The following is a 27442-nucleotide window of genomic DNA, read 5'->3' as shown; positions in this document are numbered from 1 at the left end:
CAAGTTATTAGAATAACAGAACTCAACAAACTGGTCAAACTCAATATCAATATATAAATATCAATGTATACATCAGTAGTAACAACTAGAAAATGCAGTTTTTAATTTAAAAGAAATTTTAAATCCCATTCACAACAGCAACAAAACCATAAAAGTACTCTGATGTAAATCAACAGAAATGTGCAAGCATTTTGGGGGAAAAAACTGTAACATTTTACTGAAAGACATGAAAGAACACCTAAACAAGTTATCTGTGTTCATGGATGAGAAGACAAACACTGTTAAGATTCAGTTCTTCCCCAACTACTTAGCACAATCCCAGTGAAAAATCTCTGCAGCATTTTGCTAACCAGCTAGAGATCGCTTCCTTTCACAGGTGTTGAAGGATTTTTCAAGTAACTCAACAAGCTGACTCTAAAATTCAAATGGAGAGTAAAGATACAAGAGTAACCAAACAATTTAAAATAGATGAACAAAGAAGGAAGACAGCCCTCAACAGCAAGATAAATTACAAATCTGTAATTCTTCATTTGTACTGCAAAAATCCAAAAACCTCTGAAAATAAGTTTTTCCTTTTAACTCATCTAGCAGCAAAACTTGACCTGATCTGAGCTTACTTACTGTTTATATGTAGCCCACATAGTGTGACTTCATATATTTCATTAAGAAAACAATGTGTGTGATTACTGGATACTACATAATATCCCCTAAGTATTACTGGAAAAAATTGCTGACAACAAAACCACATCTGACCTGCCAGGTTTCTCATAAAGTATTGTAGCCTTGTAAAACTATAATAACGAAAACTGTATAGTACTAGCCCAAGAACATGGTCTAAATTATATATGGGAATTTAATATATGTTAAAAGTAACATTTCAAAACAGTGAGTGATATGGTTTGGCTGTGTCCTCACTCAGATCTCACCTTCAATTGTAATAATCTTCATGTATCAAGGGTAGGGCCAGGTGTACTTAACTGAATCATGGGAGCAGTTTCCCCTCTACTGTTCTTGTGGTCGTGAATAAGTCCCATGGGATCTGATAGTTCTATAAATGGGAGTTCCCCTGCACAAGTTCTCTTGCCTGTCACCATATAAGACATAATTTTGCTCCTCATTCGCCTTCTGCCATGATTGTGAAGTCTCCCCAGCCATGCGGAACTGAGAGTCCATTAAACCTCCTTCCTGGCAGGGTGCGGTGGCTCACACCTGTAATTCCAGCAATTTGGGAGGCCAAGGCGGGCAGATCACCTGACGTCAAGAGTTCGAGACCAGTCTGACCAACATAGCGAAACCCAGTATCACTAAAAGTACAAAAATTAACCGAGCATGGTGGCAGGTGCCTGTAATCCTGCTACTCAGGAGGCTGAGGCATGAGAAGCTTGAACCCAGGCGGCAGACATTGCAGTGAGCCGAGATCGCGCCACTGCACTCCAGCCTGGGTGACAAGAGTGAGACTCCATCTCAAAAAAAAAAAAAACTTTATTTTTGAATTACCTAGTCTCGGGTATGTCTATATTAGCAGCATGAGAACAGACTAATACAGTGAGAAAATGAAAAAATCACTCAATAAATGAAGTTTAAATACTTGTTACTCTTCGAGAAAAATACACTCGTCTTCACATAGTACACCAAAATAAATTCCATATACGTTAAAAGATATAAATTTTTTAAACCATTAAAAGTACTAGAAGAAAATTTTGGAGAATATCCTTGTGAACTTGAGTTAGGAAAAGGCTTCTTAAATAAAAAACCAGGCCGGGCGCGATGGCTCACGCTTGTAATCCCAGCACTTTGGGAGGCCGAGGCGGGCGGATCACGAGGTCAGGAGATCAAGACCATCCTGGCTAACACGGTGAAACCCCGTCTCTACTAAAAATACAAAAAATTAGCCAGGCGTGGTGGCGGGCGCGTGTAGTCCCAGCTACTCGGGAGGCTAAGGCAGGAGAATGGCGTGAACCCGGGAGGCGGAGCTTGCAGTGAGCCGAGATCGCGCCACTGCACTCCAGCCTGGGCGACAGAGCGAGACTCCATCTCAAAAAAAAAAAACAAAAAAAAAAACCAGAGGCAAAAACCATAAAGAAAAACAACCAATACATTTAATTATGTCAAAGTGATAAAGTATTATACCAAAAAATACTGTAAATAAAATTAAAAGATAAACCAAAAGCTAGATGAAAAATACAGTCAACGTAAGTATAATGATCTGTAAACAGAGTATGTAAAGAATTCCTACATAGGAAATGCCAATTTTGAAACAGCAATAATTAGAGGGAAGGAAACTCATGTTATGAAGGGGAAAAATGTTTGTGGAGGCTTTAGCTCAACTTATAAAGCTTTATACTCAAACTACCATAAAGCACCTGAATTTTTTTTTCAAAAAAGAAAACATGTTCATACTCTACAAGTCTAATTAAAACAAATTTTAAAACCACAGGCAGTTGTCCCTTGGTGTCTGCTGGGGACTGGCTCCAGCAGAAAGTATCCAGATATCCAAGACCTCCCCAGACAACAAAAATCCCAGGATGCTCAAGTCCCTGATTCAAAATGACATAGTAATTGCATAAAACCTATGGATATCCTTCAGTATACTTTAAATCATCTCTAAATTACTAATACTTAAAACAGTGTAGATGCTATGTAAATCGTTGTTATACTTACTGTGTTTTTTATTTGTATTATTTTTCCATGTTATATTATTTTTTCCCAAGTATTTTTTTTTCCAGTTTTTTTCTCAAGGTGACTTTAAGATTCCTTCCCAAATATTTTTGGTCCACAGTTGGTTTGATCTGTGGATGCAGAACCACTATACTATAGCTATCAACTTCACACACTTCTTTCAAAGACAATACAGATCTAAACTAGATCTCTCTGATTTCCTGGCATCATTTCAAAGAATTGGCTTAGGTCAAGTAACAACAGGCTGCAGCATATTAAACAATATTTTCCCAAAATCCATTGTTATGTAAATTGATTCTTATAAGTGTTTCTTCATTGAAAATAGTACCCAAGTAAATCATATTGTCAAAAATAAGATTCTAAAGACAGTATCTATTCTGGTCAAACTCAAACAGGTTAAAAATCCTCAAAAATGTGAACACACGGGTGGTCTCATCTCTACATTAGTGAACCAGTAAAGAAATCTCAACAAACAAGACAGGAAATACACAGAACCTGACCCTTTAAGGAAAGACTCCAATCTCCCTCCATCTCAGAAATTGCTACGGCACACTAAGTTCAGAAATTGCAATATTTTGCTAGTAATGTTACGAAATTCCTTTCCAGGACTAACTTAGCTCATGAAGTATAAATTCCTTTTCATGAGTAATCTGGACTGTAAAGTGGGTGACAGGTAGTAATCTACAAATCACTACTTAAGATGAATTCTATTTCAAGATCGAAAAGGGATACAAAGTTTTTTCTAATTTGAACATTGCTTAAAATAAGAGAGCCATTAATTATCTGGAATCCTTTGAATAACAAAAGCTAATATTTAGTGAGTGTTTCATATGCCAGGCACTGTACTATGAGTTTTATAAGATTTAATATTTATATTAAATATATTCAATATTCATTTATAATTTAATATTTTGTATGAATAAGTAAGATGGGTCCTATCATTTCCATTTTACAGATAAAGTTGAGACTTAGAGGGCTTAAGTGACTTATCTAAAGACACAGCTATTAAATGGTAGGGTCAAGATTTGAATTAAGGCAGCCTAATTCCAGATCCCTGGAGGCTGTTAACTATCATGCTTGACCACCATCATCTGCTGAAGTGTCCGTAGGAAATTAAAGGTTCTCACAATTTTAAGGTAGTGTATCCTACTAATTTACCACTCTAAACTTCAGGTTACAGCTTAGATTTTCCCAGGTGTAAAACTTAAACGATCACTTATATCTTTCTATTAAGTAGGAGAAAGTCTTTTTTAAAAGATGGTAGGCAGAACAAAATAAGTAAAATAATAAAATTATTCAGAAATTCAAGAGTTTCAGGAATCACACCATGAGAACTTTAAACTGCCACACTCACACACACACACAAAAATCCCAACTGTGTTGCTGTGCGGAACTCTATTTTCATGTAGTGGTGTAACTAAATCACACTAAATAGGCTAAGATCCAATAACAAAAATTCACATTGTTTTCAACATTAGCAGGTGCACATTCTAATATTCAAGACACTTTCAAATCCAAAATCGTATTTCCAAGTGGAGTCTGTTATTTTCAGAACTATATTCATTTATATGAAAAGGGAAGGAATTCACCAGCTCTATCTGAAGGAAGCCCTCATATCAGCTTTTTAATCTCATGAGCTTTAGGGAAGACAGTGTTTTTTAAAAATTCTTTTTAAAAATATGGAAGAAAGCCACAAAATAATAATTCTTGCACTTTAAACAATTTGACCAAAAATATGACCAAATAAGTTACACAGTATGACTCAATTTATGTAAAATTCTAGATTTATTATGACAGAAAGCTACTAAGTACATGACTAGGGACTGGGTAGAGGGAGGCATGGATCATAAAGGAGCACGGGGAAACTTCTGGGGGTGATTAAAATGTTCTCTACTGTGTTTGGGATGATGGTTTCACAGGCATATATGCATGTCAAAACTGATCAAACTGTATAAATATGTGCAATTACTGTATATAAATTATACCACAAGAGTATGGGGAAAACTGCATGTATGTTAAACTCTTTCTATAAATTAAGCCAAAAGAAACACCTTCATTGATTTATATACCTAGAGTCCCGACTGCTGCTAGAGAAAATCATGCAGCTGTTCGATTTGATTTCCCACCTCAGCTGTACCCATATTTCTCCCCCAGAGCCCCACAAGTCCCCTAGTTAGCTTCCTATGCAATATTTGTTATGGTAGGTTATTTCAAATCTTGGCCTTCTGCCTCTCACTTTCAGCAAATGACTTCATGTTATGGGATGAATTGTGTCCCCTAATCCAAAATTCCTAAATTGAAGTCTTAACCCCCATACCTCAGAATGTGACTATATTTTAGATACGGTCCTTAAAGAAGTAATTAAGGTTCAAGGAGGGTATTGGGGTGGGCCCTAATCCAATATAACTAGTATCCTTATAAAAACAGATTAGGACACTGGCAAGCACAGAGGAAAGACCATGTAAAGACACCAGAAAATGGCCATGTACAACCCAAAGAGATAGGCCTCCAGAAGAAACCAACCATGCCAACACCTTCGTCTCAGAATTGTAGCTTCCAGAATTATGACAAAATACATTCGTGTGCCGGACACGATGGCTCACGCCCATAATCCCAGCACTTTGGGAGGCCATAGTGGGCAGATCACCTGAGGTCAGAAGTTCAAGACCAGCCTGGCCAACATGGTGAAACCCTGTCTCTACCAAAAATACAAAAATTAACCGGGCATGGTGGCGACTGCCTGTAGTCCTAGCTACTCCGGAGGCTGAGGCAGGAGAATTGCTTGAACCCGGGAGGCGGAGGTTGCAGTGAACAGAGATGGCGCCACTGCACTCCAACCTAGGCAACAGAACGAGACTCTGTCTCGGAAAAAAAAAAAAAGAAAACAAATTGTTGTTAAGCCACATCGTCAGTGGTCTTGTGGGGGGGCGGGGTGGAGGGGCGGGAGATGTTTTGTGTTTTTGTTTGTTGAGACAGGGTCTCCTCTGTCACCCAGGCTGGAGTGCAGTGATACGATCATAGCTCACCGTGGCCTCAACCTCCCAGGCTCAAGCACTTCTCCCACCTCAGCCACCCGAGTAGCTGAGACTACAGGTGAGCATCAGCACACCCAGCTAATTTTTGTATTTTTGGTAGAAATGGGGTTTCACCACATTGCCCAGGCTGGTCTCAAACTCCTGGGCCCAATGGATTCGCCTGCCTCAGCCTCCCAAAGCACTGGGATTACAGGCGTGAGCCACCACGCCCAGTTGATGGTACTTTCTTATGGCAGCCCTACAAAACTTATGTATCTCACCTCCTACATTACAGAGAAACAGGGAAATCAAACAGGAACTATCTCAACTTCCTCTCGCCACATGTTCATTTACAGCAACAACCATCCTTAACTTCCTCTATTCTGATGGAAGTGGGCTACAGCTAATCCTTCCACGGGGTACTTTAGTCCCCATTCCCTCTGGCTTCTCCAGAGAAACCTTAGTTAATGATCGCTTTTCCTCTCTAATGCCTTTTTAACTTCTGTCTATAAATACATCTTGTTTCTTAAGCACTCCCAATTTTTTGACACTCTCTTCTCTTGGTTTCTTTATATCATATGCTCTTTTCTTCTAACCCTCCTCCTTCTTTGTTCGCCCCTCCCTTAAATGTTTCTGATCTTCATCCCTATGTTATTCTCACACTACAATATCTCCTTAAGAAATCTTTTCTCCCTGCCTCCACCAGCTTAAAATAACATATGTACAACAAAGACTCCAAATTTACTACTTCTCCAGTACTTTTTTACTTCTCCTTTGAGAATCAGAACTATGTATCCCACTTCTGGACATCTTCGCTTATACTCCTCACATGCACCTCAAATACGCCATGCCCCCAAACTGAACTCCACATCAAGGTCTCCCCATTTCAAAACCAGATCTGCTGCTGCAGGGGACACATATTATCAAAAAAATACAACTCCTGTTTCTTTGATTTCTAGGTACCTCTTAAATTGATCCTCTTCCTCCATTCCCACAGTTATTACCCTGGTTTACGCCATCCTATCCTACCTGAATTAAAACAACTTTCTAACCTGCCTGCCTGCCTCTAGCCTCTAGTCCATTCTCAAGCTCTATGCAGAACTACCCACAAGACTGGGTAATTTATAAAAGAAAGAGGTTTAATTGACTCACAGTTCTGCAGGGCTGGGGAGGCCTCAGGAAGCTTACAGTCATGGCAGAAGGGGAAGCAAACACATTCTCCTTCAAGTGGTGGCAGGAAGAAGTGCCAAGCAAAGGGGTAAGAGCCCGTTACAAAACCATCAGATCTAGGCTGGGCACGGTGGCTCACGCCTGTAATCCCAACACTTTGGGAGGCCAACGTCAGTGGATCACTTGAGGTCAGGAGTTCAAGACCAGCCTGGCCAACATGGCCTCTACTAAAAATACAAATATTACCCAGACATGCTCACTTGAACCCAGGAGGCAAAGGTTTCAGTGAGCCAAGATTATGCCACTGCACTCAAGCTGGGTGACAGAGCAAGACTCTGTCTCAAAAAAGAAAACAAAAATCGATCTCGTGGGCACTCACTATCAGAACAGTATGGGGTAACCAACCCCATAATTCGGTTACCACCAGGTCCCTCCACAACATGTAGGGATTGTGGGAACTACAATTCAAGACGAGATTTCTGGGGACACAGCCAAACCATATCAGTCCCCTAATCAGTGTTTTTCAAACTTAGAATTATGACCCAATAGGAGGTTGTGAAATCAGCTTGATAAGCTGCAACCAAGCTTGTTTTCTTGTTTGTTTTAAATTAAGTAAAATCACTAGATACCCTGAGCCAGAATCACCCAACATACTCTTCACGAAATCTGAGATGTTTGTTTTTCAAATCCAGTAAGTTCTGAAGTAATTGTAATGCAACAAGAGATAACAGTGTTGTTTTCTGCAATGTTTCAGGTGTGCATATGCATGCACATGTGCATACTGGATCACAATATAAAATGCACTTCTTGGCCAGGCACAGCAGCCCATGCCTGTAATCCCAGCACTTTGGGAGACCAAGGCAGTAGGATTGCTTGAGTCCAGGAATTCAAGACCAGCCTGGACAACATAGCAAGATCCTATCTATAGGAGAATAGAAATAGGATCTCTAAAATAAACAGATAAATAGAACAGAAAATAAAATGTATAGCTTATTTTCACAGTGTATCACACTAAAGTAAACATGAGCATTGTTGAGAACTGTGAAGGAACTAGGATTTTATTTAACCCTACTTACAGGTTAATACATTAGCCTATGACCATTTCATGGATACTAACAGAATACATGAGTCTCCTGGGTCAAACACAAAGAACTTTACTATTCACAGCACAGCAAGCATGAACACGTTTGCACTGTCTCCCTGTTACCCCCAAGTCCCATAAGGTGACACGGAGGGGCTCAGATGGATGCTACACATGCAGTGGATTTGCATCACAGCTAAGGAACACTGGGCTTAGGGAATCCACTTTTTTTTTTTTTGAGACGGAGTCTTGTTCTGTCGCCCAGGCTGGAGTGCAGTGGCGCTATCTCGGCTCACTGCAAGCTCCACCTCCCGGGTTCACGCCATTCTCCTGCCTCAGCCTCCCGAGTAGCTGGAACTACAGGCACCCGCTGCCACACTTGGCTAATTTTTTGTATTTTTTAGTAGAGACGGGGTTTCACTGTGTTAGCCAGGATGGTCTCCATCTCCTGACCTCATGATCCGCCCGCCTGGGCCTCCCAAAGTGCTAGGATTACAGGCATGAGCCACCGCGCCCGGCCGGAATCCACCACTTTTATAGTAAGTAATAAGTAGGCCTGCTCTTTGTCTCAATGGAAGACATTACCTCCTCCCGCAAAGTGGCCGGCTGCAAACACAGTCCTGAAAAAAGGCCTGGGTTAGGGACAGTCGAGGCCTTGCTTGCATTCCTGGCACACTCAACAGGGTGTATATGAAATAAGAGTCTCAGCCGGGCGCAGTGGCTCACGCCTGTAATCCCAGCACTTTGGGAGGCTGAGGCAGGCGGATCACTTGAGGTCAGGAGTTTGAGACCAGTCTGGCCAACATGGTGAAACCCCATCTCTACTAAAAATACGAAAATTAGCCGGGCATGGTGGCACGTGCCTGTAATCCCTGCTACTCAGGAGGCTGAGGCAGAAGAATCGCTTGAACCCGGGAGGTGGAGGTTGCAGTGAGCCCAGACTGCAACACCGCACTCCTGCCTGGGTGAAAGAGCGGGACTCCGTCTCAAAAAAACGAAATAAGCTCATGGAAGATTCGTTCTCCTGACAATTATTTGTGGTAGTTTTAAAGTATGTTCATAAATTATTTAACGCTCCTCCCTTCAAGAGGGAGAGTAAATTTCCTCTCCTTGAATGTGGACTGGACTTAATGACTTGCTTCCAATGATGTACTTTCATGACTAACTCTTAAAAGACACTGGAGCTTCTGTCTTCGTCACTCTCTCAAATCACTCTCTCTCAGGAATCCAGCTGCCATGCCATGAGGATACTCAAACTTCAAACTACCCTGTGAAGAGAGTCACATATTCAGGAACTGAGGTCTCCTGCCAACAGCCACGTGAGATAGCTTCAAAGATCCTCCAATCCCAGTCAAGAATTGAAATGAGTGTAAACTCAGCAGTCAACATCTTGACTGCAACCTCACTAGATACCCTGAGTCAAAATCACCCAATACATACTCTTCATAAAATCTGAGATGTTTGTCTTTTTGTTTTGTTTTGTTGAGAAGGAGTCTCACTCTGCTGCCCAAGCTGGAGTGCAGTAGCACAATCTTGGCTCACTGCAACCTCCATCTCCCAGGTTCAAGCGATTCTCCTGCCTCAGCCTCCCAAGTAGCTGGGATGTGCCACCAGGCCCTGCTAATTTCTGTATCTTTAGTAGAGATGGGGTTTCGCCATATTGGCCAGGCTGGTCTCAAACTCCTGATATCAGGTGATCCATCTGCCTTGGTCTCTCAAAGTGCTGGGGTTACAGGCATGAGCCACTGTGCCCAGCCAGACGCTTGTTCTTTAAATCCAGTAAGTTTTGAAGTAATCTGTAAAGCAGCAAGAGATAACACAGTCTTATTTTCTGCAATGTTTAAGGTGTGCGTATTGGATCACAATATGAAATGTTCTTCTTGGCCTGACACAGAGGCCCATGCCTGTAATCCTAGCACTTTGGGAGACCAAGGCAAGAGAATTGCTTGAGTCTAGGAGTTCAAGACCAGCCTGGACAACGCAGCAAGACCCTATCTCTGCAAAAAAAATTTAAAAAAAGAAAAAAAAAGCCCAGCGTAGTGGCTCATGCCTGCAGTCCCAGCTACTCAGGAAGCTGAGGCAGGAAGATTGCTTGAACCCAAGAGTTCATGGCTACAGCGAGCCATGATAGTGCCACTGCACTACAGCATGGATGACACGGCAAGACCCTGTCTCAAAAAAGAAAAAAAAAAATGTGATTCTTTTTACAGGTTCTAAACAATTCTCAACACCAGTGCCATAATGATCTTCTAGTATGATTCTCCAAATGGGTAAGGGATTCCAGGGGTGCTCGAGACCCTTGCAGGAGGTCCATGAGGGCAAAAGCATTTTCATAACAGGATGATGTTATTGGCCTTTTTCACTGTGATTCTCTCACAAGTGCATAATAGTGTTTTCCAGAGCTACATGACATGTGATTAATATCCCACTGACAGCTCATGGAACGCGTGCTTGTGTATTCTCACATTTTAAAATGTCTTGGCTGGGCACGGTGGCTCATACCTATAACCCCAGCACTTTAGGAACCCGAGGCAGGACGATCACTTGAGCTCAGGAGTTCAAGACTGGCCTGGGCAACATGGTGAAGTCCCGTTTCTACTAAAAATACAAAAAATTAGCTGGGCCAGGTGGCATACACCTGTAATCCCAACTACTTGGGAGGCTGAGGTGGGAGGATAACCTCAGCCCAAGAGGCGGAGGTTGCAGTGAGTAGAGATCACACCACTGCACTCCAGCCTGGGAGACACAGCCAGATCTTGTCTCAAAAAATATTTTTTTTTTAAATCTGAATTCCTTCATAGTGCATATGAGATTTTTCATCATTTGGCCCTGCCTATCTCTCTGAAGCTACTTCTTATCCACTGTCCTTCTCCACGTGACAACCATAATCAGGTCTATGCAATTCCCTGAAATACCAAAAGCTGTCTCTGGTTTCCATGACCTTCTTCTGCCCCATCAACTGGCTAACTACTGCTCATTTCTCCAAACTAAGTTCAACAGTCACAATCCTACACAAACCTTCATGCCTCTCAGTCTAATTTAGGTGCTCCTCTGGGGTAACCAGGGGCTTTTAAAATAATGTAATTATTGTTTTAGTTAATCACTCCCTTAAAAGTAAAGGAATGTCTTACTCCATCTCCAAAACCTAGCACAGTGTCTAATATAAATCAAGCAGGCAATAAGTGTTTGCCAATGCCACAATTAACCTAAATCCACGTAAAAACCATTAGATAGTTTATATACATTTAAAAAGTAGTACTAATCTTGAATGTAGTTTATGGAACATGCAACTAAATGTAATCTAAAACAAATATAATGAAAGCAATTTTTAACACTTTCCTCAAGTTAAGAAAGTTTTCTCTATCTTTAAACGGCATCCAAATTTTATGAATTAGGCCGGGTATGGTGACTCACGCCTGTAACCCCAGCACTTTGGGAGGCCGAGGCGGGTGGATCACTTGAAGTCAGGAGTTCGAGACCAGCCTGGCCAACATGGTGAAACCCCGTCTCTACCAAAAACACAAAAATTAGCCAGGCATGGTGGTGCGCACCTGTACTCCCAGCAACTCCACAGGCTGCGGGAGGAGAATCACTTGGAGAATCGCTTGAACCCGGGAGGTAGAAGCTGCAGTGAGCTGAGACCACGCCACTGCACTCCAGTCTGGGCAACAGAGTGAGACTCTGAATAAAAATAAATAAAACAAATTCCATGATCTGACAACCTCCTTCTGTACATGTCTTGCTATTTATTTTTGTCATCTATCCCCTGAAAATAATAAACTAAATGGGCAAGATTTCAATTTTTTAAAAAGCTGTTCTTCCTGCTTTAATAAAAATACAAACTTCTGTAGCTAAATCTTAATTCCAAGAAGATGGCATAAGCTTAAAAACAGACTAATGCCTCTCATCTAAGAAAGAAATTAAAAATTCACATACACACAGAGCAATCACATGCAGAAAATATCATGTCTGTGGGGACAAATGGGTTCTCAATACTAAAAAAATCTCTATTAAACTCTATGTCAGAGACCTACCAAGCTAAAGATGTACCAAGCACTTACGATGAATTTTGTACCCTATATTTTGAGTTTTTTAAAAATACCAGATGGGCTGGGAGTGGTGGCTCACGCCTGTAATCCCAGCACTTTGGGAGGCTGAGGCGGGCAGATCACCTGAGACCAGGAGTTCGAGGCCAGCCTGGCCAATATGGTGAAACTCCATCTCTACGAAAAGTACAAAAACTAGTGGGGCGTGGTAGCGCACGCCTCTAGTCCCAGCTACTTGGGAGGCTGAGGCATGAGAATCGCTTGAACCTGGGAGGTGGAGGTTGCAGTGAGCAGATATTGTGCCACTGTACTCTAGCCTGGGTGACAGAGCAAGACACTGTCTCAAAAAAAAAAGAAAAATACCAGAACAGCATTTAAATCTCTGTAAGCTTTCCAGGATTTACATTTAGAGAAATTTTCTAAAATCTAATTCTGAGAAGAATATTACGAGATATCTGGCTTATCTTAAATTATGTGTTTATTAACAATACAGTTTCACTATCAATTCACTACTATTCACATCACAAAGCCTGTCAGAAAAAAACACAAGGAATATTCAGGACAAGCATGGTGGATCACGCCTGTAATCCCAGCACTTTGGGAGGCCGAGGCGGGTGGATCACCTGAGGTCAGGAGTTTGAGATCAGCCTGACCAACATGGTGAAACCCCGTCTCTACTAAAAATACAAAAATTAGCTGGGCGTGGTGGCACATACCTGTAACCCCAGCTACTCAGGAGGCTGAGGCAGGAGAATTGCTTGAACCTGGGATGTGGAGGTTGCAGTGAGCCGAGATCGCGCCACTGCACTCCAGCCTGGGTGACAGAGCGGGATTCCATCTCAAAAAATAATAAATAAAAATATTCAAAAATTCCAGAATCATTTTTCCCTAAGAAAAGCACTGAAGCCGGGCATGGTGGCTCATGCCTATAATCCCAACAATTTGGGAGGCCAAAGCAGGCAGATCACTTGAGGTCAGGAGTTTGAGACCAGCCTGGCTAACATGGTGAAACCCCATCTCTACTAATAAAACAAAACTTAGCGAGGCATGATGGCACATGCCTATAAACCCAGCTACTTGGGAGGCTGAGGCAGGAGAATTGCCTGAACCCAGGAGGCGGAAGTTGCAGTGAGCCGAGATCGCACTCCAGCCTGGGGTGACAGAGTGAAACAGTCTGTTTTTTTGTATTGAAAAAAACAAACAAAAACAAAAAACAAAAAACAAACAAAAAAAAACAAACAAACAAAAGAAAAGAAAAGCATTGATCCCAATGGTTATATACATACTGTGAGAGAAAACCAGCCCCGGTCTCGCCTCACCCCACAGAAATCCATTATACTCAGAGGTCTAAAAATAAAAATACTTCTACCCACAATGATTGTATGTTAGCCTTTAATTCTCACTCTTCCCACAAATAGCTACAAGCATAACATGCAACTGCAGACAGCAATCTCTCACTCTCCTCATAGATTAGAAAAATAATAATAGCTCATTATGAACTGAGTCTCCAAAGGAACACCAAATATTCTTAAGACAAATGAAAGCAAAAAATTCTTTAATAGCAACACAGTAGCTTACTTCAAATTAACTACAATTGACTAGGCTGACATAGATGTGCTATGATATTTGTAAGTTGAACCAGAAAATTTAATATACCACCCATTAGCTATTTAAATAATTATATGTGAAATTCTGACATAAATCTCAAAATTACTAGTCCAACCTGATGTAATGGGGTTATGCTCACCAACAAGTCAAATATTTTTAATACTGTATTTCAACATTTTTAAAGATCCTGTTCATTTTCTTAAAGGGTTATAAATATTACTAGGGACGAGAAATATGCTGCTATCCTAGGCTCCCTGTGAAAAGATGAACAATAGACCAAAATTTTAAAATCCCACTGAAGTACAATTTGGCATAATCTATCAAAATTTAAAATGTGCACACTGTTGAACTAGAAGTTTCACTTTAAAAAATATTCTCCATAAAATATATTTTCACAGGTTCAAGGACATAATGTGCAAATGATATTCAATTATTGCATTGTCTGTACCAGCAAGGAGACAGCTTAAATTTCCAACAAGATTAGTTGAATAAATTTATGTATCTCTCAACTATAAAAGACAACATTGCTGTTTAAAAAAAATTTCTTTCAGACAATCCTAATTTAAAAAAAAAAAAAGAAAAACAATGGTCAGGCATGGTGGCTCATACTTGTAATCCCAGCACTTTAAAAGGCTGAGGCGGGCAGATCATTTGAGGTCAGGAGTTTAAGACCAGCCTGGCCAACATGGTGAATTCCTGTCTCTACCAAAATACAAAACTTACCTGGGCAAGGTGGTGTGTGCCTGTAGTACCAGTTACTCAGGTGGGAGGATTGCTTGAACTCCAGAGGCAGAGGTTGCAGTGAGCTAAGATCATGCTACTGCACTCCAGCCTGGGCAACAGAGCAAGATTGTCTCAAAAAAAAAGAAAGAAAGAAAAAGAGGCGGGGCACAGTAGGTCATGCCTGTAATCCCAACACTTTGGGAGGCCAAGGTGGGCAGATCACTTGAGGTCAGGAGTTCGGGACCAGCCTAGCCAACATGGTGAAACCCCATCTCTACTAAAAATACAAAAATTAGGCCGGGCGCGGTGGCTCACGCTTGTAATCCCAGCACTTTGGGAGGCCGAGGCGGGCGGATCACGAGGTCAGGAGATCGAGACCACGGTGAAACCTCGTCTCTACTAAAAATACAAAAAATTAGCCGGGCGTGGTGGCGGGCGCCTGTAGTCCCAGCTACTCGGAGAGGCTGAGGCAGGAGAATGGCGTGAACCCGGGAGGCAGAGCTTGCAGTGAGCCGAGATTGCGCCACTGCACTCCAGCCTGGGTGACAGAGCGAGACTCTGTCTCAAAAAAAAAAAAAAAAAATTAGCTGGGCATGGTGGCGCACACCTGTGATCCCAGCTACCTGGGAGGCTGAGGCAGGAGAATCGCTTCAATCTGGGAGACGGACGTTGCAGTGAGCTGAGATTGCACCACTGCACTCCAGCCTGGGTGACACAGTGAGATTTCATTTCAAAAAAAGGAAAAATAAACGAAAACAAAAACAAAAATTTAAGTAAATATCTATATCTGACATGCAAAAACATATTGTGAAGTGGGAAAAAAAACAAGTTACAGAAGAATGCTTAAAAGACAATCTCATTTGTGTACAAAGGATATATATACGTATGTTTGTATATACACAGAAATGATTTGAATGGTAACAGCCTATTTCTGCAAGACCAGATGGAATCACCTTTTTCCTTACTTACACACTTTTCTTCTCTGTTCCATTTTCTTTTTATAGTGAGTGTGTATTACTTTTACTTTTTTTTTTTTTTTGGCCTGGTGTGGTGGCTCAGGCCTGTAATCCCAACACTTTGAGAGGCCAAGATGGGTGGATCTCCTGAGCTCAGGAGTTCGAGACCAGCCTGGGCAACATGGTGAAACCCCGTTTCTACCAAAAATACCAAAATCAGCCAGGCATGATGGCACACGCCTATGATCTCAGCTACTCAGGAGGCTGAGTCATAAGAATTGCTTGAACTCCAGAGGCAGAGGCTACAGTGAGCCAAGAACACACCATTGTATCCCAGCATGGGTAAAAGAGTGAAACCCTGTCTCAAAAACAAACAAACAAAAAAACTTATATTTTTTTAAGTCTCATTATAAACTACAGGTTTAAATAAAGACCTCCACAACCATTCAGCACTAATTTACACAGTAATTAATGGGCTAGGCACAAACAGATTGCTAATATCTCTGTAAGTAGCAAGAGGTTTAAAAAAAAAAAATCACCAGGCACATGGCTTATGCCTATAATCCCAACACTTTGGGAAGCCAAGGTGAAAGGATCACTTCAGATCAGCCTGGGCAACACAGTAAGACTTCGTCTCTACAAAAATTTTTCTTTTAATTAGCCAGGTGTGGTGGCGCACATCTTTAGCCCTAGCTACTTGGGAGGCTGTAGCGGTAAGACAGCTTGAGCCCAGGAGTTCAAGGCTGCAGCAAAATATGATCACATCACTATACTCCAGCCTGGGTGACAAAGGAAGACAGACAGACCCAAAGACCCAAAGATCCAAAGACAGACAGACAGATAGATAGACAGGCAGACAGACAGAAAGAAAATAAATAAATCTACAAGTTAATGAAGTCACAGATTTCTCTGCTTCTACACTCAGCATGTAACTAAAGTGTATTAAGTTTGCTAACACTATGCATCTAGTTGTATAACCTTAATCTGATTCTCCAATACTGACTAGAGACTAAAACTATACAACGGTGTGGCTGAAGCAGCACTGTTTCAGGGCATACCTATGTCAAAGGCCACCTCTGCTTGGAGCAGCAATGACACATCAATTGTAAAGGTGCAATCCTAACACTTGTCAGTTACTATTTCGCCTTTTTTTAATGGAAGAGGGTAACTCAGTTTACAATCAAGTTAACTGCAGTTTTTAATAATTCTTATCAGTTAATCAAGTTAATTTTAAGTTCTCTCAAAGTTCTCATCGTGACAAATATTCTGTCAAGCTAGATACTTAGACATAAACACAAGGTTGTTAATCATAGTTGTTCTCTAGTTATAACAGCAATCTGCGCCACTTAGTTGAAACAAGTCAAGTTCTAGGTTGTGTAGCCTTCCCCAATGACTCTAGTGCTCACTGATAACCTGATTTCATAAAACCCTAAAATATTAAATTGTTTGGACATAAAATTATGTTATCTTGCATTTTATACATCTCATACTACATCGTGATCAGCTCAACACAAAGTTCAACAAATTCTACCAGTGATTAAGCTGAACAAAGTAAAACAGATGTACCTGTTCACAAACCTCTATTCACAAGTCTGAATAATACAAATGTCTAAAAATCCAAAAATGTGTAACTAATATGGCAGTAAAACCAGACCTGGATTGGGTCAGTAATCCCAAAGTGTTTGATGAAGAAATTAGGGACCATTCCCAAAACATGCTTGAAAAGTTAGATTATATATAATATATGCACATCACCTGTCTAAAAATCTGAAAAAAATTCTGAATTCTGGTCCAAAAGAGCTTGGAGGCAGATCTGAATTAATGGTTAAGATTAAATATCTGCCAGGAGCCGTGGCTCACGCCTGTAATCCCAACACTTTGGGAGGCCAAGGCAGGCAGACCACGAGGTCAAGAGATCGAGACCATCCTGGCCAACATGGTGAAACCCCGTCTCTACTAAAAATACAATTAGCTGGGCCTGTAGTCCCAGCTACTTGGGAGGCTGAGGCAGGAGAATAGCTTGAACCCAGGAGGTGGAGGTTGCAGTGAGCCAAGATCATGCCACTGCACTCCAGCCTGGTGACAGAGCAAGGCTGTCTCAAAAAAAAAAAAAAAAAAAAAAAAATCTACATCACTGTTGGTAAATACAGACATTTATAATCAGGAAGAGCTGCACAGGAATTTTAACTCTATAACTGTTTATTTCTTAAGCTAGGTGGTAGGTACACAGATATTAATTACATAATTCTCTATATCTTTTTGCATGTCTGAAACATATCGTAAGTTTAAAAGGGTTTAAGAGAAAAATTATAGGTACCCAGTAAGTATTTGTTTCTTCCCCAAAATAATAAAAGTATCTGAGAAGCAGCAAGTTTGAAAATGGTTACAGAAAGGGTCTTAAAAACATATCTTTTGGGCCGGGCGCGGTGGCTCACGCTTGTAATCCCAGCACTTTGGGAGGCCGAGGCGGGCGGATCACGAGGTCAGGAGATCGAGACCACGGTGAAACCCCGTCTCTACTAAAAATATAAAAAATTAGCCGGGCGTGGTGGCGGGCGCCTGTAGTCCCAGCTACTCGGAGAGGCTGAGGCAGGAGAATGGCGTGAACCCGGGAGGCGGAGCTTGCAGTGAGCCGAGATATCGCGCCACTGCACTCCAGCCTGGGCAACAGAGTGAGACTCCGTCTCAAAAAAAAAAAAAAAAAAAAAAACATATCTTTTGATCCAGTAATTCTATGAACAGGAAAAACCAATCTACTCAAATGATCCAAAATGTAGAGAAAAGTTTATAAAGATACATCAGCTTTATTAGTACTCATTCCATTGAGAAATGTTTAAGTGAAATCTTTATGACAACATGAAGGCTACAAAAACCATTTACAAACCAATGTCTGCCATTTAAAAAATGTTTATAATACAATAATGAAAAAGGATATGCTTTTTTTTTTCAGAGTCTCACTCTGTCACCCATGCTAGAGTACAGTGGTGTGATCTTCGCTCATTGCAACCTCCGCCTCCTGGGTTCAAGCAATTCTCATGCCTCAGCCTCCCAAGTAGCTGGGACTACAGGCATTCGCAACCATACCCAGTTAGTTTTTGCATTTTTAGGGGAGACAAGGTTTCACCATGTTAGCCAGGCTAACCAGCCAGGCTGGCTCGAACTACTGACTTCAGGTGATCTGCCCAACTTGGCGTCCCAAACTGCTAGGATTGCAGGCATGAGCCACTGTGCCCAGCCTTCAAGAATATATTTTAATCTACAGTATACTCTCAATTTTGCAAATATAAGCACAGCCAAAAGATGAGATGAAACCTAGTTTTTTCCTAATAGTTGTCAAAATTTTCCAAACAGGTAAACACTACTTATTTAAAAAGGAGAATGTTGGCCAAACAAGGTGGCTCACACCTGTAATCTTGGCACTTTGGGAGGCCAAGGTAGACAGATCGCTTGAGCCTAGGAGTTTTGAGACCAACCTGGGCAATATGGAGAGACCCTGTCTCTACAAAAAAAATTTTTTTAATTAGCTGGGCGTGGTGGTGCATGCCTGTAGTCCCAGCTACTTGGGAGCTGAGGTAGAAGGACAGCTTGAGCCCAAAAGGTCAAGGCTGCTGTGAGAGTGAGCAGTGATGGCACCACTGCACTCCAGCCTGGGTGACGGAGTGAGACCCCGTCTCAAAAAACAAAAAAAGGAAAAATGTTAAGAAGACTTAAACAGAAACAAAAGGAAAGCCGCTGTAATTCCAGGGTGAACACTTCGTCCTTTTGTACCTAGTCTCAAAGTTATTTTCAACACAGCACTTGCAGTTGCTATCACCAAATGTAGTTGGCACATATAAAATTTTTCATTATTTCCAGTAATACAGATGTAAAATGCCCAATATTATCTCAGAAATGAGTGGGTATACTGAAACTACCACAAATAAGGCAGTAAGGTTTCCTAGTACACACTGTGTATATAATGCATGGGTAAGCATTATAAACACGTTTCTTGTCTTCTCTAAAAAACTGGTGGAATGGCATACTGCCAGAAGATAAGACTTAAGAAAAAGACCTCAGAAAAGAATTTGCAGAGCATTAAAAATCATATAGGCAGCCGGGCTCGATAATCCCAGCACTTTCGGAGGCCAAGGCGGACTGATCACCTGAGGTCAGGAGTTCAAGGCCAGCCTGGCCAACATGGTGAAAACCCATCTCTACTAATAATAAAAAAAAATTAGCCAGGTGTGCTGGTACACACTTGTAATCCCAGCTACTCAGGAGTTGAGGAGGCGAGGTTGCATGAGATGATATCCATTGCACCTGGCTACAAAAGAAATCTGTGTCTATTTCCTTTCTCTCTCTCTCTCTTTTTTTTTCGGAGACAGAGTCTTCCTCTGTCACCCAGGCTGGAATGCAGTGGCATGGTCTCGGCTCACTGCAACCTCTCCTCCCGGGTTCAAGCGATTCTCCTGCCTCGGCTCCCCAGATAGCTGGGATTACAGGCACCCGCCACCACGCCCAGCTAATTTTTGTATTTTTAGTAGAGATGAGTTTTTACCATGTTGGCCAGGCTGGTCTCGAACTCCTGACCTCAAGTGATCCGCCACCTCGGTCTCCCAAAGTGCTGGGGTTATAGGCGTAAGCCCCGGCACCCAGCCAATATTTCCTTTCTCTTCAACCTGGAAAAGTCCATTTTCCTCCCCTCGGTTACCATGCTTCTCTGAATAAACTCTACCAAGGCAGTTTTTTAAATAGTAATTCTTTATATGTGTACTCACTAAGGTAGAATTACAGACTCAAATTCTGCAGCTTTAGCCTGGGGAAATCATAAATTTAAAAGTATCCAAAGAGATTCAAGCAGAATTCAGTGGTTCCTGAAACAACTAAAAAAAGGAGTTATACCATCATGCATTTTAAAGTTTCCAGAAGAGATTTATATTGCAGAATCTACTTAAATGAAACTTCGTAACAGAAATATCATATTGCATTGCATATTTATAAAAATCAAACCTTTTACATCACCATATAAAGCATTTAACACAGTATCTAGTTTATAAGGAACACTCATCAATATTAATATTTTAAGATAAAGTTTTTCATATTTTAAAGTTTCTGAATTGGGATGCAGCTTATAATTAATATGTATAACTAAATTATGTTTCTTTTTTCCTAAAAAGAATGAATTATTAAGTTGATGGTACACCCCACCAAAAAGAAATGGCAACTTAAAAGTAAAGAAATATGGTATTATATGCAGTAAACACTTGTCACAATATTTCATTTAATCCCAACAGCAAACCCCTTTCAAGGAGAAAGATTTCATTAGGCCCAGTAAGTTGCCCAAGATCACACAGCTCTATCAAACTCTAAAGTCAAAATCTTTACCACCACAAGATACTGCATATTCATCTACTATTACACTCTCACCAAGATGCTTTTATCGATTTTGTTTTAAATGGAGCACCAAGGTTAAAATTAGTTTGCTCAAAGTCACAAACTTTTTTTTTAAATCCCCATGTTCCTCACAGCTCCTCCCTACTAACTTCTGTTTTGCTACCTCTCTCCTAAACTCCAGACCTGAATTTCCAACCATTCAGTGAGCAGTTATTCCAGAGCTGTGTTGTCCAATATGGTAGCCACTAGCCATATGCAGCTGCTGAGTGCTGAGCACTTGAAAGGTGGCTACTGAGACTGAGGAACTGAATTTTTATTCTTATTTCATGGGAATTGAAACTTTAAAAACCGATACTTAATTCCATTACTGGAAAAGTTTTAAGCATGTTTGGAATAACCTGGGCATATAAATCTACTTTTTCAACTGTAAATTTTATGATTTACAGATATAAATACAGATGAAATATTTCTGATAAAACTTGGCATTTGAAAATAACAAAAGAACAAAAAAATCAGCATTTCAATTAAGATATACTATGAAAGTATACAATTGATTTCAAAGATCTAGTATTAAAAAATAATGTGGCCGGGCATGCAGGCTCACACCTGTAATCCCAGCACTTTGGGAGGCTGAAGCGGGCGGATCACTTGAGCCCAGGAGTTTGAGACCAGCCTGGGCAACATAGCAAGACCCTGTCTCAAAAAAATAAAAAAAATTTATGTAAATAGATCAATGACTTTTAAATGTTTTAATGTGTTGTAAATCATATTTTGGACATACTGTGTTAAATAAGTTATAAAATCCAATTGTTTCTTTTTACTGTTTAATGTGGCTACTAAAAATTTTTTAATTACATATGTGGCTCATATTTCTAATAAACAGTGCTTTCTAGCGGCTACTGTTGTCCCCCACCACAACCATCAATAGCTCAATGAATGACATCACCATCTCTCTAGCTCAGTGCCGTCCAAAAGAACCTTAGCTCTGATTACAGAAACGTCCTATATCTGATGACTGGGTGATGGTGGTTGACAGTAGTAAGACTGTATCTAACAGAATCCCTGGGCAACAATATCACACAACAGAATACTGTGGAACCAAATCTGTTAGGAGACGAGAGAAAAACACCTGTTATTCTGACTTTCCTCTGGGGGGGAAAAGAAAGTAGAAACTAAAAACTGCAGACCACTGCCGTCCCACCGAACTTTCTGTAACAGAAATGCCCTGTATCTGCACTGTCCAATATGGAGGCCACCAGCCTCATACTGCTGTTAAACACATATAGCCAGGTATTATTTTCCGCTTGAATCTCTGTGGATACTCTTGAATTTATAACTTTATAGTACTCTGGACTAAATCTGCAGAATTTAAGAGTCTGTAATTCTGTATTTGTGTGACTAGTGCAACTGAATAACTGAATTTTAAATCTTATTTTACTTAAATTAGTTTGGACATACCTTAATGGCCATACATGGCTAGTGGCTACCGTACCCAACAGCACTGTTCCTAGCCTAGGGGACCCAACTTAAAGTCTGGGAGTCACTTAGTCTTCTTCCTCCCCATCAACTGTCCTTTCCCCATAAAGTGTGTACACATACACACATAGAGAGAGAGAGAGAGAGAGAATTACCCAGAGAGAGAGAGAGAATGAATTACCCAGTCCTGTTAAAGTTTTCAACTCTGTACGCGTCTCTACCCCCACTGTCACTACTTTAGTTTTTAGGCTTTAGTGGGAACAGGTCCACAGCCTCCTGTTTGGCTTCCTCACTTAGCCTCCTCTTAACCATTTGTTGTAAAATACGAATATACACCTGTTATTTCCTTTACTCAAAAGTCTCCAAAGTCTTGCCATTGCCCCAAGGTAAAAGTCAGGTTTTAACAGGGTTTACAAAGCCCTTCATGATCCAAACCCAATTTCCAGCCTCTTTCGCCACTGCCTTAAACCTTCCAGTTCTTGCACGTGTCATTAACCCTTATCACACTCTACTGTAATTGCCTGTTTACTGTCTCCCTCCCTGGTCACCAGCATCCTGAGGGCGGAGACAGTGCCTCAAACACTGTACTGCCAAGATGGAAGACAATACAGAGTCATATATATACACACTATACTATATATACACACTGTATATATACTATACGCCATATATATACTGTATTGTATATATTATATATATACACATATATATTGTACATTAGATTTTCCGTAAATATTTTTTGAATGAGGAACGAGAAAAAGAAAAAAGGAAATACATGTGTACTCTCGAACAACTATAAAAATGAAAAATTTATAAAGCAGACATATTTGCTATACTATTTATAAGTATAGTATCCTAGGGCTTTCGGAGGCCAAGGCAGAAAATCACTTGAGGCCAAAGAGTTCAAGACCAGCCTGGACTGCAAGACCCTGTCTCTATTAAAAAAAGAAAAGGCCAGATAGAGTGATATATGCCTGCAATACCAGCACTATGGGAGGCCAAGGTGAGGGGATCACTTGAGCCCAGGGTTTTGAGACCAACTTGGGCAACATGGCAAAACCCCATCTCTTAAAAACAAAACAAAAAAAATTACAAAAATGAGCTGGGCATGGTGGCACGCCCCTGTAGTCCCAGCTATGCAGGAGGCAAGGTGGGGAGATTACTTAAGTGTGGAAGGTCAGCCGGGCGCGGTGGCTCACGCTTGTAATCCCAGCACTTTGGGAGGCCGAGGCGGGTGGATCACGAGGTCAGGAGATCGAGACCACGGTGAAACCCCGTCTCTACTAAAAATACAAAAAAATTAGCCGGGCGTAGTGGCGGGCGCCTGTAGTCCCAGCTACTCGGAGAGGCTGAGGCAGGAGAATGGCGTGAACCCTGGAGACAGAGCTTGCACTGAGCCGAGATTGCGCCACTGCACTCCAGCCTGGGCGACAGAGCGAGACTCCGTCTCAAAAAAAAAAAAAAGAGTGGAAGGTCAAGACAACAGTGAGCTGAAATTGCGCCTAGGTGACAGAGTAACACTCTGTCTCAAAAAAAAAAAAAAAAAATTTGCCAGGCATGCTGGAGCATGCCTACAGTCCCAGCTACTTGGAAGGTTGAAGCACAAGGATTGCTTAAGCCTAAGAATTCGAAGCTGCAATGTACTCCAGCCTGAGAGAGAAAAATCTGTCTCAAAAAATAGTAATAATACTGGCCAGGTGCAGTGGTTCATGCCTGTAATTCCAGCACTTTAGGACGCCAAGGTGGGTGAATCACAAGCTCAGGAGTTCAAGACCAGCCTGGCCAAGATGGTGAAACGCCGTCTCTACTAAAAATACAAAAATAAGCCACGCGTGGTGGCAGGCGCCTGTAATCCCAGCTACTCACTCGGGAGGCTGAGGCAGAGAATTGCTTGAACCCGGGAGGCAGAGGTTGCAGTGAGACAAGATCGCGCCACTGCACTCCAGCCTGGGTGACAGAGCGAGACTCTGTCTCAAAAAAAAAAAAAAAAAAGTAGTAAGAATTTTAACATAAACTGTTAAGAATCTCAAAAAAAAAAGTAATAATAATAAGAATTTTAATATAAACTGTTAAGAATCAAAACCTAATTCTGAACTTTGGAAGGAAATCCTGATTGATGATTTAAAATATATACGTATATACTTGCTGTACAGAAATATAATATCATTATACTTTACCTGCATTTGTCAAGTTCAAACTTAACAAATAATTTATGCCCATTTTCAATTAATTTATTTTAAAAATAACAGGAAACCAGATAAGAACTGCTGCTCTACAAAAATTATCAGGCCCAAAGCATAAGAATAAACAATCACATTATTCAGAATGGATTCAGAAACTTGGCAATACTATAAAATTGACTACAGTAACCACCAGAAAAATCACATGAAATAGCCAATAATTATCTACCTTCAGTAACTTTTTCTGTTTAATAACTTTATATCTAAATGCAAGGGAGAATAACATCAAGCAAAGGTTTGCCTAAATTTCATATAGAAGTTTAGAAAAGAGGCCAGGTATGGTGGCTAATGCCTGTAACCCCAACACTGGGAGGCCAACGTAGATAGATCACTTAAGCTCAGGAGTTTGAGACCAGCCTGGGCAACATGGCAAAACCCCATCTCTACAAAAAATTAGCTGGGTGTGGTGGTACACTCTTGCAGTCCCAGCTACTCGAAGGCTGATGCAAGAGGATAGCTTGAGCCTGGGAGGTCGAGGCTGTAGTAAGCCATGATAGCACCGCCGCACGCCAGCCCGGGTGACAGAGTGAGACTCCAGGTGAAAATAAATAAATAAAGATTTCTTTAAAAATGTTTTAAGTTTAGAAAAGGGATGGGAACTAATTTGAAGTACTCAAAATTACTTGCCTTTAATGAAAGTAAAGCGAATACTACCATGAAGGTAGAAAAGTCACCTACATGGCATCTGAAGATGTAAAACATGGCTTCTTCTTACTTCAGAAGAAACCCCTATGAGTCTCTCGGACTATTAATAATAACTTCTTAACGATGAATCAGAAGTTAAATATGGTCTTTCTTCCTTGAAAAGTTCAGCAACCTGAATTCTATATGAACAATGAGAAAAAATAAAAATTTTTACACACACACACACACACACACACACACACACACACACACACAGAAAAAGGCAGGCGGCCACAGAGAAGAAAGTCATCAACAGTAATTTTTTTTGAAGTAAGTAAAATCTTTCAAAGGAAAAAAACGCTTAGAAATTTGTTAACCAGCTGAGCGTGGTGGCTCACGCCTGTAATTCAAGCACTTTGCGGGGCCAAGGCGGGTGGATCACAAGGTCAGGAGTTCGAGACCAGCCTGGCCAACATGGTGAAACCCCGTCTCTACTAAAAATACAAAAATCAGCTGGGCGTGGTGGCGGGCACCTACAATCCCAGCTACTTGGGAGGCTGAGGCAGGAGAATCGTCTCAACCCAGGAGGCAGAGGTTGCAGTGAGCCGAGATCACGTCATTGCACTCCAGCCTGGGCGAGAGGGCAAAAGAAAGAAAAAAAGAAAGAAAGAGAGAGAGAGAGGAAGGAAGGAAGGAAGGAAGGAAGGAAGGAAGGAGGGAGAAGGGAAGGGAAGGGAAGGGAAGGAAGGAAGGAAAGAAAAAGAAAGAAAGAAAGAAAGAAAGAAAGAAAGAAAAAGAAAGAAAGAAAGAAAGAAAGAAAGAAAGAAAAATGAACGAAAGAAAGAAAGAAACGAAAAGGAAAGAAAGAAAGGAAGAAAGAAGGAAAGACGGAAGGAAGGAAGGAAGGAAGGAAAAAAGGAAGGAAAGAAAGAAAGAAATTTGTTAACCAGCAGAAATGAATTTTTAAATCCATGTAATTGGCCATGACAATGGGTTGAAAGGGGGGAAAAGCGTCCAATAGATATGAAACACACTGGACAGATTTTAACATTTACTAATGAATAAAAATCTAGGTATAGGAGGAAACTTTCTTAATCTAATAAAGGACATGTGCAAAAGCAACTATAACAAACATCTGTAGGGCAACAGTTCCACCATGGTGTTCTGGCGACCTGCAGCTTATCTGAGTCTTGGAGGAATGCCCTGTGATCCTCTCAGAACAGGAGATGGTGGAAGGCCTACATGGAGCTCTCCGAGGTCACCTCTTCCCTATCTTCCTTAGAAGCTATCATGAGACAGTTTCTCATGGCATCCTGGGTTCTGACAAGGCATAGAACCTTCAGCCCTGCCTAACTTGGAACAGCGCTGTAGAATACACCACCACTCAGCAGCAGCCTAGAATAGGCTCCTCATTAATAGAGTATCCCCCAGGTCACACTGCAGGCATCAGCCCCTTTTGCTGTGGTGTTACCCTTTTTGGTATGTGGGACAAAGATCACAGGGAGCAGCACCTTTGGCTTATTCTTCGTTCTGCTGACTACGTAACAGATAAACTGTCTGAGTCTAAAGAGGCTCGCTGCGTCTTTGCCAGTCAAAGGTCTTAGCCCTGCCTTGTCTTATGTAAGTGTGCTTGACAACATCATGCCTAACAATGAAAAGTTGAACGATTTCCCTTTGAGATAGGAAACGACAATGACGTCTCCTATCTCTACTCAACAACATGCCAGAAATCCTAGACAGTGAAGAAAAGAAAAAGGTGTAAGAATTGCGAAGAAAAACAGAAAACAGTAATTATTCACAAATGATATGGTTATATAAGTTGGAAAGCCAAAAGGATCTACAGATAAAATTATTATAAGGCTTGATTAGCAAAATACAGTCAGTACTCAAAATTCAGTTTTATTTCAATATACCAACAAGAAATGGAAAATAACATTGATCTTAGATCCTTCCTTCCTTCCTTCCTTTTCTTCTTTCCCCTCTGTGGCCCGACCTGCAATCTACTCGGCTCGCTGCTGCCCCGCACGGCGAGCTGCCTCGGACTGCCGGCGCGCGCTCGCCATTGGCTGCAGGCGCGGTTTCGCCATGTTGGCCACGCTGCTCTCCAGCTCCTAGCTCCGAGTGCTCTGCCCGCCACGGACTCCCAGGGTACTGGGACTGCACTCGGTGCTCGCTGTTGCCCGGGCTGGAGTGCGGTGGCGTGGTCTTGGCTCGCGGCAGCCTCTGCCTCCCAGCCGCCTGCCTTGGCCTACCAGGGTGCTGGGATTGCAGCCCCTGCCGGGCCGCCGCCCCGTCTGGGAGGTGGGGAGCATCTCTGCTCGGCCGCCCCTCTGCCCAGCCTCCCCATCTGGGAAGTGAGGAGCGCCTCTGCCCGTCCACCCATCGTCTGGGAAGTGAGGAGCGCCTCTGCCCGTCCACCCATCGTCTGGGAAGTGAGGAGCGCCTCTGCCCG

At 41.5% G+C, this 27442-nt stretch overlaps 1 protein-coding gene across 9 annotated transcripts in view; it reads right to left on the bottom strand.

Moving 5' to 3' along the window:
* The window catches only part of ERC1 (ELKS/RAB6-interacting/CAST family member 1), a 481205-nt gene that overhangs the window by 439206 nt on the left and 14557 nt on the right, over positions 1-27442 (bottom strand). The window lies entirely within an intron of this gene.

The sequence above is a fragment of the Hylobates moloch genome, unplaced genomic scaffold, assembly GCF_009828535.3.
Source record: "Hylobates moloch isolate HMO894 unplaced genomic scaffold, HMol_V3 SCAFFOLD_8, whole genome shotgun sequence".
In the NCBI taxonomy this organism is placed as follows: domain Eukaryota; kingdom Metazoa; phylum Chordata; class Mammalia; order Primates; family Hylobatidae; genus Hylobates; species Hylobates moloch.
Note: the sequence above shows the minus strand (reverse complement) of the source record. Positions and strands in the feature narration are given on the sequence as shown.